The sequence below is a fragment of the Neodiprion pinetum genome, chromosome 7 (genome assembly GCF_021155775.2).
Source record: "Neodiprion pinetum isolate iyNeoPine1 chromosome 7, iyNeoPine1.2, whole genome shotgun sequence".
NCBI classification, from domain to species: Eukaryota; Metazoa; Arthropoda; class Insecta; order Hymenoptera; family Diprionidae; genus Neodiprion; species Neodiprion pinetum.
The window spans coordinates 21,380,937-21,396,544 of record NC_060238.1 but is presented as its reverse complement, the minus strand read 5'-3'; the positions used below and the strand labels follow the sequence as shown (position 1 = coordinate 21,396,544).

General features: G+C 35.6%; 1 protein-coding gene across 6 annotated transcripts in view; it reads left to right on the top strand.

The window, feature by feature from the left end:
- KaiR1D (Kainate-type ionotropic glutamate receptor subunit 1D) overlaps positions 1-15,608 on the top strand; it is a 259,204-nt gene that overhangs the window by 112,942 nt on the left and 130,654 nt on the right. The window lies entirely within an intron of this gene.

Sequence of the window (15,608 nt, the reverse complement as noted above, 5' to 3'; positions counted from 1 at the left end):
GGGAATTTCATGGGGTTTCGTATAATTTTATACCGGGGGCTTTGAATATTTTCACAGAAATTTCACGGGGTTCTGGGTGATCTTTATCCGACAAGTTCCAAACAGTTTTTCAATCTCAGAGACGATATTGACGAATTTCTCATAATAAGTATAATATGTAAGTATTATGCCAGACCATAAACAATAAATAATAATTCGATCGCCTTGCGAGGCGTGCATATCTGAGATTGTTTAATTATCTACCCATGAATTTTCCGTGAAAATGAACAGCAAAGGACGCGACAATTCGAATGAGAATAAAAATTCAAATATATATTCCACAAGCGAGCAATATATTTCTCGGTTAAATTGGAAAAGAAACTCTCTGCCTGCCTCCCTTTCACCCCCGTTTATTCACGCACCAACGGATGCGCAAGCGATATAAAATGAATAAAATCGTGGCCAAGAATATCATTACGTAATATTATTTATATACTGTAATATTATAATGTATAATTGCATAATATTGTTATACGCAAAGATTGATATAAATATTCATGTTATCTATACAAATGTGTACGTATGAATAAGAAAGAAATACGAAATTAGGATAAAAGAGGTAAAGAGAGGTTATAGGGCAAAGGAGAAGTGAAGAACGAAAAAAAAAACAAAAAAACAAAAATGAAAACACGAAAACTTGGTGAAATGGCTTATAGGAATAAGTGATAAGAGAGGAGGTATTGAAATAACGAATTTGAAAAGTTTCGAAAGCGTTAAATTCCGAATTCTTTGCTGGCGAAACTTAACGTAATGAAATCAAGCTCAAAGTTCCGGAAGTACAAAATTTCGAAAGGGCGTAACTCCGACGAGTCAAAGTTCCGAAATTGAGAAAAATGTAAAAATCTGAAACATCGAAATTCCGAACGATTGTTTCTCCAAATTTTCATTTCTTCGCTTCAAGTTTCGCGCGGCAAATAATTCGAAATCAGGCGCTCTCGCAACTTTTAAAATTAGCAACTTCAACCCCGCCTTAAATAAAGCTGTGCTTCCATCGTCCGTCAGTTTCTTTAAATCTCCTCACTTCAACACTTCTTATTCGTATATCTTCGCTTCCGTTCCTCTCACCTGTCAAAGTTAAAATTCAACTTCCATATCATCTTCGATCAATGAAATCGCATCTCGTTTAACGTCTTTTATTCGCTGTTAGTTTTCATCCCTCGCCGGGTGAAAATACAAACCAAAACGCACACGTCGTACTCTACGTATCATACGTCATATGTATACATATACGTGCATCGACTAACTCGAGCTGACATATATATATATATATATATATATATATAAACTGTACGTATGAAGCCTCATTTGCGATTCAGATAAGGCAACTTCACACGGCATAATAGCAAGCAGCTCTGCTGCCTCCGAAGGGTTTATAACGCCTCTAAATCCCATGGCGAACGACTTCCTTGTTTAATACCTACCTACGTGCACGTAAATGCGGTTCACGCTGATACGCCAAGTGTCTCGTTTTTTACCAAAATTTAAACCACATGCACCCGCCGTTCGGACAGATCGATTTGACGAGAGATTTTTGGATTTGGCGCGATTGTGGATTGCGATATTTCAACAATGATACACTGAGGAAAATTAGATTTTTCACAGTAACAGTGATCGTAATGAGAAAGAATAGCAACGGATACTAGAGTTTCCGGTAACGGTTGGAAAACTAATTCACGTTTTCTACCTATAATTAGATTTTGTCGATTGTGGTAAAAAAAATGAAAATAGTTAAGGATCGAGGGGTAAACGGAACTAAAAATTTCTCTCGGTGTAGCAATTCGTTTTTCCTCGTTATTTGAGAACACTTTTTCAGATACATTCTGGCACCTTCAACTTCGTATCACTGAGCTTCGATCATTCGTGTTGGAAAAATCGTTACTTCGATATTTTCCCCAATCGAAATATCAACACCTGATAAAACCCACGATACGAAAAATTTTCAAAATTCCCAAAGACTCTATATTTCTCAATAAAAATCCTTTCGACATGAATAAATGGTTTGGTACCGGTACAATTAATTAAACAATATGAATTGTATAAGTTTTTCCGTAATAACGATTACAGAAACAAAAAGGTTAAATAACAATTCTGAGAAACTTAATAAGAACAATACGCCAGGCACCAGCTGCGTAAATGTAATCATTGACGGTTTTTTTTTTTTTTTTGCCATCGATAACCGACGAGGGGGAAAGAATAAATAAAAGTACAAAACGTTTCTCCCCGTCACTCTGCGCCGAGTTTGTTATAAGTTTGTCCAATCATTTCGAAAGGCTGGCGCGTCGAGTGTTGAATTTTGTATGCATAACCTGTTCGCCCGCGGTTATATAACGAGTGGCTCTTTTGAAAGGAGAAGCTTTGTAAGGGGAAAACACCCCTTGACTAAAATTTAAAATCGCGTTGTTCTCTACGTGCAAGCCTGCAACGAGTTCGTAATATATTATCCCCGAACCTAGAATAAACCGCCCCTTCATTTTTTCTTTCTCCTTGTTTTCTTTTTTTTTTTTGTTTTCATCTCATAGTTTTTATATTTTGCTCCCAGTAATGAGATGCACAAAAAAAAAAAATAAAACGGAAATTAGAAATTCCGAACAAAAAACACGAAGTTGAACTTTTTGTTTCCCCTCGAAGATAAGATGCGTAGAAAAACACTAAAAAAAAAAAAAAAAAAAAAACGAAAAGAAAAGACACAAAAACTTGAGAGTATTGAATCAAATGGAAGAAAAATGACGATATAAAACCTGAAATGAATATGTAAATGTCAGACTGATATGGGGAAAGTTACCGGATGACAAAAGTTCGCGTCATTTGTTATGCAGATATTTTTGATATAGTTTATATTATACGAGAAGTTTCTACCGCATGATGAACGTGCGGCTTAATATATATTATCATGCGCTTCTGAAACTAGATAATAGGAGAAAGGCGGCCGCCCTCCTCTTAGCTCCCATCAAGAATTCAAATTAGTAGAACATTCTTGTTTACAGGTATGCAGCAACAAACGGGTGAAACGGTTCGCATAATTATTCAAACCGGACTTAAGGATTTAATTAAAAACATCTCGATAATGCCGACATTTTTCTCTCGCAAAAAGATTTCATCTTTTATCGGAGCTTTTCATTACAGTCTCATATGATTTGTAAAATTATTATCTTTGTTCTGTGCTTTCAACGGAATCCATGAGTTAGAAAATATATATAGAAGTTTTGTAAAACCGGGATAGAAATCGTATGAAATTGTATTTTGTTTTTGAGAAATTAAATGATCAGAGAAGCGTATTGAAATTAAATAATCTGTAAGCCTGAGATGCACGATTTAACCAATTGTATAAAGATTAAAAATTACAGCGATATTCGCTTGAAGTTTTCGTGTATATAATTTATGGTGGCCCTTAATACTGGTGAGAAAAATTTTTTTGCTTTCTCCCCTTAAATCGATTCGAAACACTAAAAAATGATTTCTAAACGTGAAATCCGCTTTTAATTTTAATATTAACCCGTGCCCCAAAGGCCGTTCAATGAGTTAAAATCGATTATGAGTGATTATCGAGGTGAAAAATTTGAAAAAAAAAAGTTTCACATAGTTTTCCCTGCGAAAATCAATCTCGTTATCCGTATTACGACAGCGTTACATTTTTTGACGTGAAATAGATACGAGAAAATCGAAAAATAATCGGATCAAAAAACCACAACGCTAGATTGGCAATAATTACGTTCGGAGATGTTACATTTTGATTTCCAGCTCATTTTTGTACAAGTTTCACCTTTTCTCACATTAGAAATTTTCCTTAAAACATTCCTTATTTCTGCTTCTTAAAACGATTATTTAATACGTATTTATTAGCGATTAATAACATGTGAAAAATTCAGCCTTTTATCTTTACATTGCTCTAATGTCCGCATCGCCTTAACAAATTCAAATAAATGTGCGGAATGCGATAAAATTACTTTTAGATTAGTTTAAGTTGCCACACAATTTTAATTCATGGTTTATATGCAAATTGATAGAGAAATTGATAAAAAAAAAAAACGATTTCAACTCCTTTAAAGGGCCTTTGGGGCACGGGTTGATATTGAAATTAATTTCACTTTCAAAAATCATTTTTTAGTATTCCGAGTCAATTTAAGGGGTGAGTGAAAAATAATTTTTTTTTACCAATATTAAGGGCCACCCTAATATGCATATAACATGACCGTTTCATCATGGACGTGAAAAAATGGCTAATTATCGGAATTTATTCCGCGAGTATTTTTCGCGTATCGTGAGAAACGTAACGAAAGGTTCAAGTTGAGAGCCGGGGGTTGAATAAGCAGGGGAGTACATTTGTATTCGGTAGGGGGATGAAAACCGCGGTAAAACAGCTCGACTCTACTTCCATTGTCGTTATTCGTCGACAACACGTTCCTGCATAGCTGCAGGGAATAAAATAGCTCAAGCTACAGCCCGGCTCTCGAGTATCGGTGGCTGCAGCTGCGGGCATACGAACTTGCAAGCATCAAAGCGTCGTGTAGGTATATCCGGGGCAGGTATAAGGTATGAGGTAGGTTTCGGCGTAGGAACAGCAAGCGAACTTCCACAAGAGTGAAAAATGTCAGGCCGTCGCGTGTTTTCTTCTCGCAAATGGCGGGTGCACGGGTAGCGGCAATTTCGCGAAAGCTCCGCCGGCTTCGAAAAGCTCCGGCAAAGCTTTCCCTTGCTCGCCTTTATTCCGCCCTACCTACAGGATATATATTTGAGGTACGGCGGTGTTGGAAGTTTACAATTTACAATATTTTCCAAGTTCATTCGAGTCGAGGTACTTTCGGAAAAAAATTTGATCGTAATGACCAGAATTTGATCCTGGCAACGAAGTTTCAGGGTTAACATATTTTCGACCAAACATTGTTTTGACACAACTGAAAAGTCAAGTTGATCATACAGCGCGCTGGAAAGAATATGTTTTAGTAGCGATGACTGGGAAAATATTTTGCATCGCAATTCCATGGATTCTGTTGCGATTGCGAAATCAGATCTACGCAGTGAAATCGTTTTGTTATGATTGGAAATATGACTGTTCGATTGTTGCGAATGAAAAATTGATCGATCGATTGTAATTTGTGCTTCGTGAATTAAGCGCCACATCAAACAACGACAGAGAAATGTGCCATTGGCAATTGACAGGCTTGTCGAATGTTATTAGACGACGAATGATTTGGTTCTGCTGATTATACCGGACAGACGACCGAAGCCCCTCTTAATGACTACTCGTCTTACTTCTCTTGCGAGAAAGGATTTTTAACGCGTTGCACAAAGTATTTTGCCGTTTCGACAGAGAATTTTACAGATTTGCGATGTAAATTATCATTCGACAGCGATAATCGATTAGCAGCTCTCGTGGTTTCGTAAATTTTACTAATCTTTATCCACCGAATTGATTTAGTAGGCCGTACAAAGCGATTTAGTTGAATCTACCAGAGGATATTCAATGTTTTTATAATACCACGAAAAAAGTGTTACTTCATTAAATTGACTTGATTAAAATCGAGGTTTCGTACTTATAAGTATATTTTATTTAAGAAATTTATTTATCTGTGAGTTTGAAACAACAGTTTCATCAGTTTTGGTATTTACAACAAAATATTGTGTTCTCACGAGAAAATTTTCCACAAATTGATTTTTTCAAATTAAAAAACAAATAGTTTTCTCTAAACGTACCGAAAAAAACTCTATTCCAAAATGAAACGTAAGTATGATACGAAGATTTTTCACCGCGATTTCATTATTCCACGAATTGATCAAAGTCATTATTACCACCATTATTGGAAACTTTATTGAAAAAAATTAAAAACAATTACAATCTCATATCTAATTTAGAATTAATTTTCAAAGATTTTGAGTCTTTTTCGAATGAGATGATTGAAAATATCGTAACATATTTATAAATTGAATAATTTTGACTAGCAAAGTTAAACAACGATCTTTAAAAAACTACCTGATCCAATTGCAAAAAAAAAAAAAAAAAAAATGTGCAAAGGGGTTGAGAGTGATATGGTTTCGGGTAAACCGTGGCTCCGATTTTTGAATAATAAATCGTTACGTCCGGATGATCAAGGTCGTTACGTGATAAAAATCTATGGAGATTATCCGCGAGATGCGCGGCGAGATAATATAAGATAAGACAAAATGGCGAATAAGAGTAAAAGGATAAAAAGCCGGCTAGACCCAGGCAGAGTCGTAAAACGGTGTGGCCGACGCCTCATGCCGGGAATAAAGTATATTCTTTACTTTTTCACGAGCACATACACGGAGGGAAAAATTCCGGGATATATGTGTGCCCGAATTACAGGGAGGAGTAAAAACTGCGTGTGTAAGTATAAGGATCCACGCGGTGCTTCAATCACCCTGATGGAATAATTCGGTTTTATATCCACCACTGCAAGGCTATACTGATCTGCTAGGAGATTGAATTTTTTTTTTTTTTTTTTTTTTTCACCCCACCTCAGCCACTATTTTTCTTCATTTGCGACTCTTGCGTTAGTCGGGATGAACGATTTCACTCACATTGGCTGTAATTACACCCGAGGCACGGTGTATAATTCAACCGTATGTATACATAAAAGCGAAGAGAAGAAAGAGGAAGGAAATTGCTCTGTCTTTTTTTTTTTTTTTCTTTTTGTATATACATATATATATATATATATATTAAGATTGAGATTGTTGTTTGTTTATAGTTTGTGTACTGACAGTTTTCGGTTTTGATGAGGAATCATTTCAATGAATGACCGATTAGAAACAACCGTTTAATCGGTATCGAACAAAAAAATACGAATAATCAGTTCAATTCGAAAAATTGTTGATCGAAATTACGATAAATGTAATCGATCGATTTATCGAACGAACGATTAGTCAAAGCTTACGTTTAATTTGAAGAGAATCTTAAAAAGTTATTCTTCAAGTAGGTACATCTTCTTATCCATCGAATTGATAAATTCTCCGTTTGAAACAACAACAGTTTAAGTAAATCCGAGAAAAAAAAAAAAAAAAAAAAAACAAACAAACATTCGCATCAATTACGTTCCTCGAAGTAAATTCGAAACGCATCGATTTTAGAAAAATCGACGGAATCAGTTTGTCAACTGGACTTAAAAAAAAAAGTCATAAAAAATTCCGGATCCAACAATACACATCGTGTCTGTAAAATTTTTGAGACACGTCAGCTGGGGTAAAAAAAAAAAAAAAAAAAAAAAAAAAAAAAAAAAAAAAAAAACGGATTGAGACGAGTAAATATTTCATCGGATTTCTTTTCTTTTCTTTTTCGTCCCAACGCAGCGTCGTTTTGAATGGAAATCAGCCAGCTAGTTTAAACTATACTCGCCCTCTTGAATCGAGGAGCTTTTTTATATTTTCAAACGTCAATTCGACTCTTCGGCTTGTGATCCCGGGGATTGTGGAGGCTGCCGGGAAGCCGGGACTTTGTCTGGCTGTACGAGAATAAGCGTTGAAAATTCTCACATCGAGATTGGCTCGGCTCTCAACTTGCATATCTGTCAATCCGACCGGCTGCGTTTCGCCTGTAATATATATACATATATATATATATATATATATATATATATATATATATATATATATGTATATACACCACATAAACCTTATGGGCATTATATACCTGTTTCGTATTAAATTGATTCACCTGCCGTAGACAGTTTCGGCAGGTTTGCAGAACTTTGACATGTGTCAGATACACGATAAGTTAACACGACCCTCCTGATCGCAGTTTTCGACGATGATGGAAATTTATGAACATACAAAATTGATCGTTTTTATACTTTGTTCTCAATATAATTATTCACGGAATTTGATAGAGCTTTCAATTTTTGCCACGACTTATTCGAGGAGATAAAGAAAAAGTGGAAATATATTTACAGACAATACTTCTGAAGTTACGGACGAGTCGTTTCAAGTCGGGAAAGACAAAATGACCTCAACGATTTAGAACAAATTATTTGGGCCATTGTTCAGGCTGCTGAGAAACGAATTCGGAATCGAATTTTCAAGTTTTCGGTCCGATTTCGGGTTTTTAAGTAATATAATCGTTCTTCTAGTATGGATACATGCGGGAATATGATATACATTCGTTACATAGACTGTATGACAAGTATAATCGTTGAGCTTTTCTTGGTTAACACGGAAAAGTTGAAAACAAGCTTTACATGCTTTCACTTATTCGAACAATCGCTCGTTGCAAATTATTCGTTATGAATTGGATTTTTGTATTTCTGAATACGCTGGTTCGATTTTGTGCCCATAATGTTTTCCGATATCCTCGGGTTCCAATGAGAGGAAAAAAGTTTGCCTTAAAATTCGATTGCGAACAACTTCTTGCCCGAAACTTGCGTTTTATTGAAGCGCCTGCAACGGAATATTTTTGTGAAATTTCCACCACTAGAAATTTACTGAAAATCTCTTCCCATTTAAAAAAAAGCCCCCTGCGATTTATCTGTCTTTAGCAAAACGGGAAAAAAAATTACCGCCATAAGATTTTATCGTACATTGCCACGTATTTTGGCATTCCAGATCCAGGGAGAACATGCGAAGAACGTCTCATCGTCTATGATGAAATGATGAATCGATAATTTTTTAAGTTACAAAAAAATATGTTGAATAAAATATACTTATAAGTGCGAAACCTCGATTTTAATCAAGTCAATTTAATGAAGTAACACTTTTTTCGTGGTATTATAAAAACATTGAATATCCTCTGGTAGATTCTACCAAATCGCTTTGTACGGCCTACTAAATCAATTCGGTGGATAAAGATTAGTAAAATTTACGAAACCACGAGAGCTGCTAATCGATTATCGCTGTCGAATGATATTTTACATCGCAAATCTGTAAAATTCTCTGTCGAAACGGCAAAATACTTTGTGCAACGCGTTAAAAATCCTTTCTCGCAAGAGAAGTAAGACGAGTAGTTATTAAGAGGGGCTTCGGTCGTCTGTCCGGTATAATCAGCAGAACTAAATCATTCGTCGTCTAATAACATTCGACAAGCCTGTCAATTGCCAATGGCACATTTCCCTGTCGTTGTTTGATGTGGCGCTTAATTCACGAAGCATAAATTACAATCGATCGATCAATTTTTCATTCGCAACAATCGAACAGTCATATTTCCAATCTTCACAAAACGATTTCACTGCGTAGATCTGATTTCGCAATCGCAAAAGAATCCATGGAATTGCGATGCAAAATATTTTCCCAGTCATCGCTTCGTTGCCAGGATCAAATTTTGTTCATTACGACCAGATTTTTATTTTTCTTCCCAAGTATAAAGAGTTGTTTTATACCCGCGTATCACATAACATAAATTTGTGTATGAATACGCGTGTGTAACATGCATGCAAAGTGCGTTCCTGCGGTGAGTTAACGGCGTTATATCGTAAAGCGGGAGACCAAAGGCTGCAGAGTTTTTGATTGGGTGTGAAATTTTTATCCTTCTAGATGCGGCATTAAGCCCAGCGTCATATATATATACATACATTTCCGTGCACTTCAACTCCAAAACTTTTTCCAAACTTTTAGGTAGGACCTGAAAACCGGCTTTTTAATCCCGAGAGATTCGACCGTCGAGCAGTCCTATCATATCCCTCTGTGCCTGTATTATTCATCAGTTTTCACGCCTCGGTTCACCGAAGAAGGAAAAATACATCCCTGTAGATATAAAAAAAAAAAAAAAAAAAAAAAAAAAAACATACAAGAAACAAAGGTGAAAATATTACAGACAGTTTTTTTCTATTGGCGTTTGAATTCAAGGTTGAAAATTTCCGTCACGATTTGGTGACAAAAGACTTGATCGAAGTTAATCGAGTCGATTTTGTCGCAGAAAAACATTTTTACGCAACTTCGGATCGTGATTGGATAATTGCTTTCAACTATTACAGCTAATTTTTTTTCATCCACATGAATTTTTGACACGAATTTTTCCACAGTTTCTTAATCTAATGCCTCGTCTGATGCAACGCCATGATTTGTTCTTGTTTTTTTTTTTTTTAAGTTTGTTTTCTACCATTCTTCATTGTCAAGAAAAATATTATCACAAATCGATGTCAAGAGATTTATCGTAAATCGATTCACGAGACAAATGTGTCCGAATTCGTTGAAATCATTGCAGATAAACCACGATCTTAATACAAAGCAAATAAGAAATATAACTCGTTTCATTTTTCGAAATCATTTTTTGCAACAAAAATATCTCAAATATCATTTTTAACAGTCTCCCTGCTAAATTCTGAAAACAATAAATTTCTGCGAAGTAATATCTGATCTGTATTGCGTATATTGCACCAGCTGTCAACGGGGCAAAAACGCGGATATAACACGGGGATAGAAAATTGGCAAACATCTATTTGCCGCAAATAAATATATATATATATATATATATATAGAAAGTCATCTTCGAGAATTTCTATTTCCGAAGGGATCTAATATATCGTAGCATCAAGCGGCATAACGTACCGTAGGTATCGTATATAAACAGGGACGAAAAGAAACATAGCGATAATATTGTATTTCACGAAGAAAATAGAAAATGTAAGATAATAGAAAAATATATATTATTATATATATGTCTGTATATTCTTCCCGTATATACAGCTGCGTCAAGTTTTCGATTATACGTGTATACATACCTACATACCTACACATGGGGATTCGGTAGAGAAATATTTTATACTGCTATATATATACACTGAGAAAAATTTCATTTGTTACAGTGAGTAGAAAAATTCGGTAAAACTGGTATCTTTAAAAAAAACTGTTTGAATATTGTTGGAATTACGAAAAACGAGGTACGAGTAAACATTTTGCGCTATCGTCGATCCTTTTTTGGTTATTGCAACGCAAAATCAGTTTCTGCGGTTTACTCTACTTTTTTAGTGAATCAAGGCTTCAATGTTAATTTATCGTTGCACGAGCGGTAAATTTTCGCAACGGTTGGAAGAAAATCTAGCAACAGTGATCGTAATGAGAAAGAATAGTAACGGATACCAGACTTTCCGGTAACGGCTAGAAAACTAATTTTTATTTTCTACCTAGACCTATATTTTTCGATTGTGGTAAAAGATGAAAATAGTTAAGGACCGAGCGGTAACCGGAAATAAAAATTTCTCTCAATGTATGTATGGGGTATTCTACGTCAAATTATCAGCCCATGTACCTCGCCACCTTCGATTTTGATAATTTTTTGCGAATGATGTTCTTGACAATCCAGAAATGGCTCGGACATTTTTTAAAAATTTTTTTCAACCAATGTTGAAATTTATACAAAATCACTATACCGATTCCGAAAACTTAATTTTTAAAATTTTGAACAAATTTCACACCGATTCTATGACTCGGAATGTAATTTTTGAGTACCACACCATAATGGGATCTTAACATTTACTACTATTTTTGCAAGTTTTTAGTTTTTCCATGCCAGAATCGGTGTTTTTTTTTTTTCTTTCTTTCTTTCATTCGTCTCGATCTAAATAGATCGCAGAATCATATTATTCTCACGATTCCGTGATCTATTTAGATCGAGGAATAAAAGATGAAAAAAAAAAAAACAAAAAAGAATCGCCAGTTTCGTCATGGAAGAACCGCGAAGTTGTGAAAAATATTGTAAATATTGCGATCCGATTACCGCGTGGTGTTTAAAAATCGCATTTCAAATTATAGAATCTGTGTAAGTTGTTTCAGATTTTTAAAAATGACATTTTCGCAATTGTTTCTTCATTCGATTTTCTTATTAAAATTTCATTGGTGGTTGAAAAAATCTTGACAAAATTCCGTGGCACTTTTCGGGTCGTTAAAAACGTCGTGCTAAAAAAAAAGAAAAAAAAAAAAAATGATTGAAATCGAAGAGGATCGCGTACATAGGTTGCTAATTTGACGTTGATTGCCCCATATGCTTTGTAAAAAAATACATACAAATAATACGTATGCGTAGATATGCTGCTACATATTATACCTGTATATCCATACTTCATACCGGCTTATAAACGGAGAGGGATTTGCGCTACAGAATAGGTCGGTTTTATCCGGCTTAAAAAGTTCCTTTCAGAATTATTCGCTTCGCGTTTATTGTATTTTTCAATTTTTAAAAAATTTTTTAATTTTTTTTTTCTTGCCCACTCTTCTGTCCATAGCTTTTATATTTTTTCAACTTTTGTTTCTCTTTGTCGCTTAAAATTGAAAAAAATCATAAAAAATTTTTCAGCGGAGATACAGCGGGGTGAAAATATTTTGTCCAAGTTTCTGTCGGAGTTTATTTTTTAGAGAAGTGAAAAAAATCACACCAATTGCGGTGCGAATGATTCCTTTTTAACACAGATATTCGTGAAAAATTGCCTCACTATTCAAATCAGATGAGATTATCTTCCAGAATTTATGAGATTTAATTTTCCTCGTACTATTTTCATTGAATTCTCATTCGGTGGATTTAAAGTATCTTGATTAAAAAATATCCATAAACTTCGTTACCCGTCCTATTCTGTTGAATTTTGTCAACATTATTTTTTTTTTCAAAATCGGCCGGTAAAGAAGAGAACTCTATCAATTCCCTGCACCATATAATCTTCGATTCCCGCGGCTCTCGATGCGTTTAAAAACTGATTTACCGCAATTCGACTCGATTTTCGTTGGTTTTCATAAACGAGCATGATTTATCCTGAGGGCCGGTTTTTAGCCACGCGTTGAATACCCAGAGGTACATACCCAAAGAGAGAGAAGGAGAGAGAGGGAGAGAGAGAGAGAGAGAGAGGGAGGGAGGATGAGCTGATGGCAGTTATATCGTGCCGACGATGCAGACTCGGGGGAATTTCCGGTGCTTCATTCATGAATATTCAGGGAGGGGGTGAAAAAAAAAAAAAAAAAAAAAAAAAGAAATAAAAAGGGGTTAAAATATAAAAGGGATGAAAATTTTTCATCCCAGTTTCGTTTTTCCCTCCCAACCCCCCAGCAGCGGAAGCTCCGTTCTAGCGTTTTGCACGGCATTTAATGCCCAGAATGCAGAAGAACGAAAGCCAGAGTCACGTTTCAACCGCGTGCGTTGAGTTCAGCCGGCTGAAAAAACCCACGTTGAACAAACACGAGCCCGTGAATTCAGCCATTCCTCGTCCAGGATTCACCACGAGCCGTACGTTTGATCGGATGATCCTTCGCCGTCTACTTCCTGTTGACTTTTCTTATTTGCATCCTTTCCTATTCGCTGAAAATCCTTACCACGTATGCTCGTCTATCCCGATTTCAATTCCAGGAAATTCAAAATTTAACCTACAACCTTGTAGATTTATCCTTCGACGCAAGCCACTTCTATGATTTAAATTATCCCCCATGGATTCTTCATCGTTTGATCAACCGTTCGATCGGAATTTTTTTTTTTTTTTTTTTTTCTCTCAACGATACCCAAGAGTTGATTCAATTTTTTCGATGTGCCCTGAATTCGAAGAGAGTTTAAAAGAAAAAAAAAAACAAAAACACAAACTTTTAAACCGTTGAAAATTGAAGAAATAATTCACGAGAGAAAATAAATCTTCCAATCGATTGGCCCAAATTTTATGAACTATCGAGCCTTTTTTTGTTTGTCGCTAAAACAGTGTTTCGTAATTCTTGCGCGTCTTCGGTTCAAATCTCATTGAAAAAACCTGAAGCATCGATTCAATTATTCAATAATTCTCTGTAAAACATCGTGAAAAACGTCAAAGTTTGAATAAATGTGATGTAAAAAAAAATTCGTACACCCGTTATAACATCGTTATAAATATGATATTATACATCATGTATATTATAACTGTGGCGACGTGTATTTGAATAATAATAAAAGCGAGCGTTGTCGTTGCGGGGGCGTGGAATTCAAACCGCGAGAGGTTGAATGGTGGAAAAAAAATAAAACAAGTTAAAAAAATAAAAATAAAAATGGTACCAGTTACGGTGAACAATAAAAAAAAAAAAAAACGAGCAATTGAATCGTCCGCCGGTTGCAGAATGGTGGTTGGTTTTATGCAAAACGTGAGCACAGATATGCACGCCAAAATGTCGGCGGTATTTACGTGCGTTGTGAGTGCGGGCGAAAAAAAAAAAAAAAAAAAATAGCTGCGGTTATTTTTTTTTTTCCCCCGTTTCCCTCTTTCAACAGAAAAAGTGAAAACAAAACCCTGCGAACGATCCGACAAGGGATTGACGATAGAAAGAGAAAAAAATTAAAAAAATAAAGAGAATGTAGGCGAAAAAATATCGCCGCGGAATTTTCGGACGTATTAATCGCCTTTGTTCATTTGTTTATTTTTAAAATTTTTTTCGTTCGTTTATTTATTTTTTATTTTATTCATCAATCCTTTTTCCGATCGTTTTCAGCGTTTTGTGTTCATTTATGCTGTTGGAAGAAAAGAGAGAGAAAAAACATAAATAAATAAAAAATACAGAGGATGCTTCCTTTCACCACTTTAAACTATCAGGGTGGTTTTGACATTTTGGACCGTTTCGAATTTTCGCTCGGCTGCCTCCAAGATTGTTTCCAAATAAAGGAATAAAATTCTCATCTGAAACACGGATCTCTATTTTAAACCCCAAACCCTCCCGCAAGTGCTGCAAAAATTTGCTATTCAAAATTACACGCGTTATTCATCAAAATCACATCATTTTCAAAAAAAAAAAAAAAAAAAAAATACCTCTCTGAGAAATCATCGAGCATTGATTCTGACGAAAAATAGAAGTTTTGAGAATCTCACGAGAATTTTCAGACCCTGTAAACAATGTTTCAGTTGATCAAAGAAATTAAAAGTGCTCAAAAAACTAGAGAAAAAAAAACAAAAAAATCTTGATTCATCTTTGGTCCGGTCTTGAAATGTAGAATTATGAAAAAGATCCTTTTGAAATTCAATCTCAATATTCGTAATTAATAAACGAGTCGAATAAGAGATCTGAAAAAAAAAAAATCAGGCCACTGTTTCAGAGTTGATTTGGAGAATTGTAGAAAAAAATGTCAAAGAAAATGAAAAATTTTGAACAAGTCAGACGTCGTTTGGGTTTCGCATGGAATTTCCGTACACGTATAATCGACAGAAAAGCCCGGCTTTTTAGGCATTCCGAACTTCCGGAGGGGCCGAAGAATTTCGGGGGATGGATATCATCCCTGCTGGAGGATGACTTTATCCCGTAATGCCAGCGAGGATCGGATATTCTCGAGATCCTTTCCTTTCCCACCCAAGGATGAGAAGAAGGTCGATGCGTGCCGAGTGGATGGCGCCGAATTCCCCTTGTCACTTTTCCCCGTCCAAGGGAAATCCATCCCCTTGAACCAAACAATCGTCGTCGACTCCCGCTCCTTGAACTTCTCCTACTTTGCGTTATTTTTCTGTCATGATTTTTCGTCGTCGGTGAAAAAAATTGGCCGATCGAATGCTGATCCTTACACTCGCAAAGAGTTACGGGGAAACTGATGCGGTTTTTTTAAGAATAGACTTTGCGCAACTTCCCGCAAGACGGTGGCGTGGAATTGGACACTTGGCGAATATTTTTCTACGGATAATCGAGTGAGGTGTACAATCTGTGAA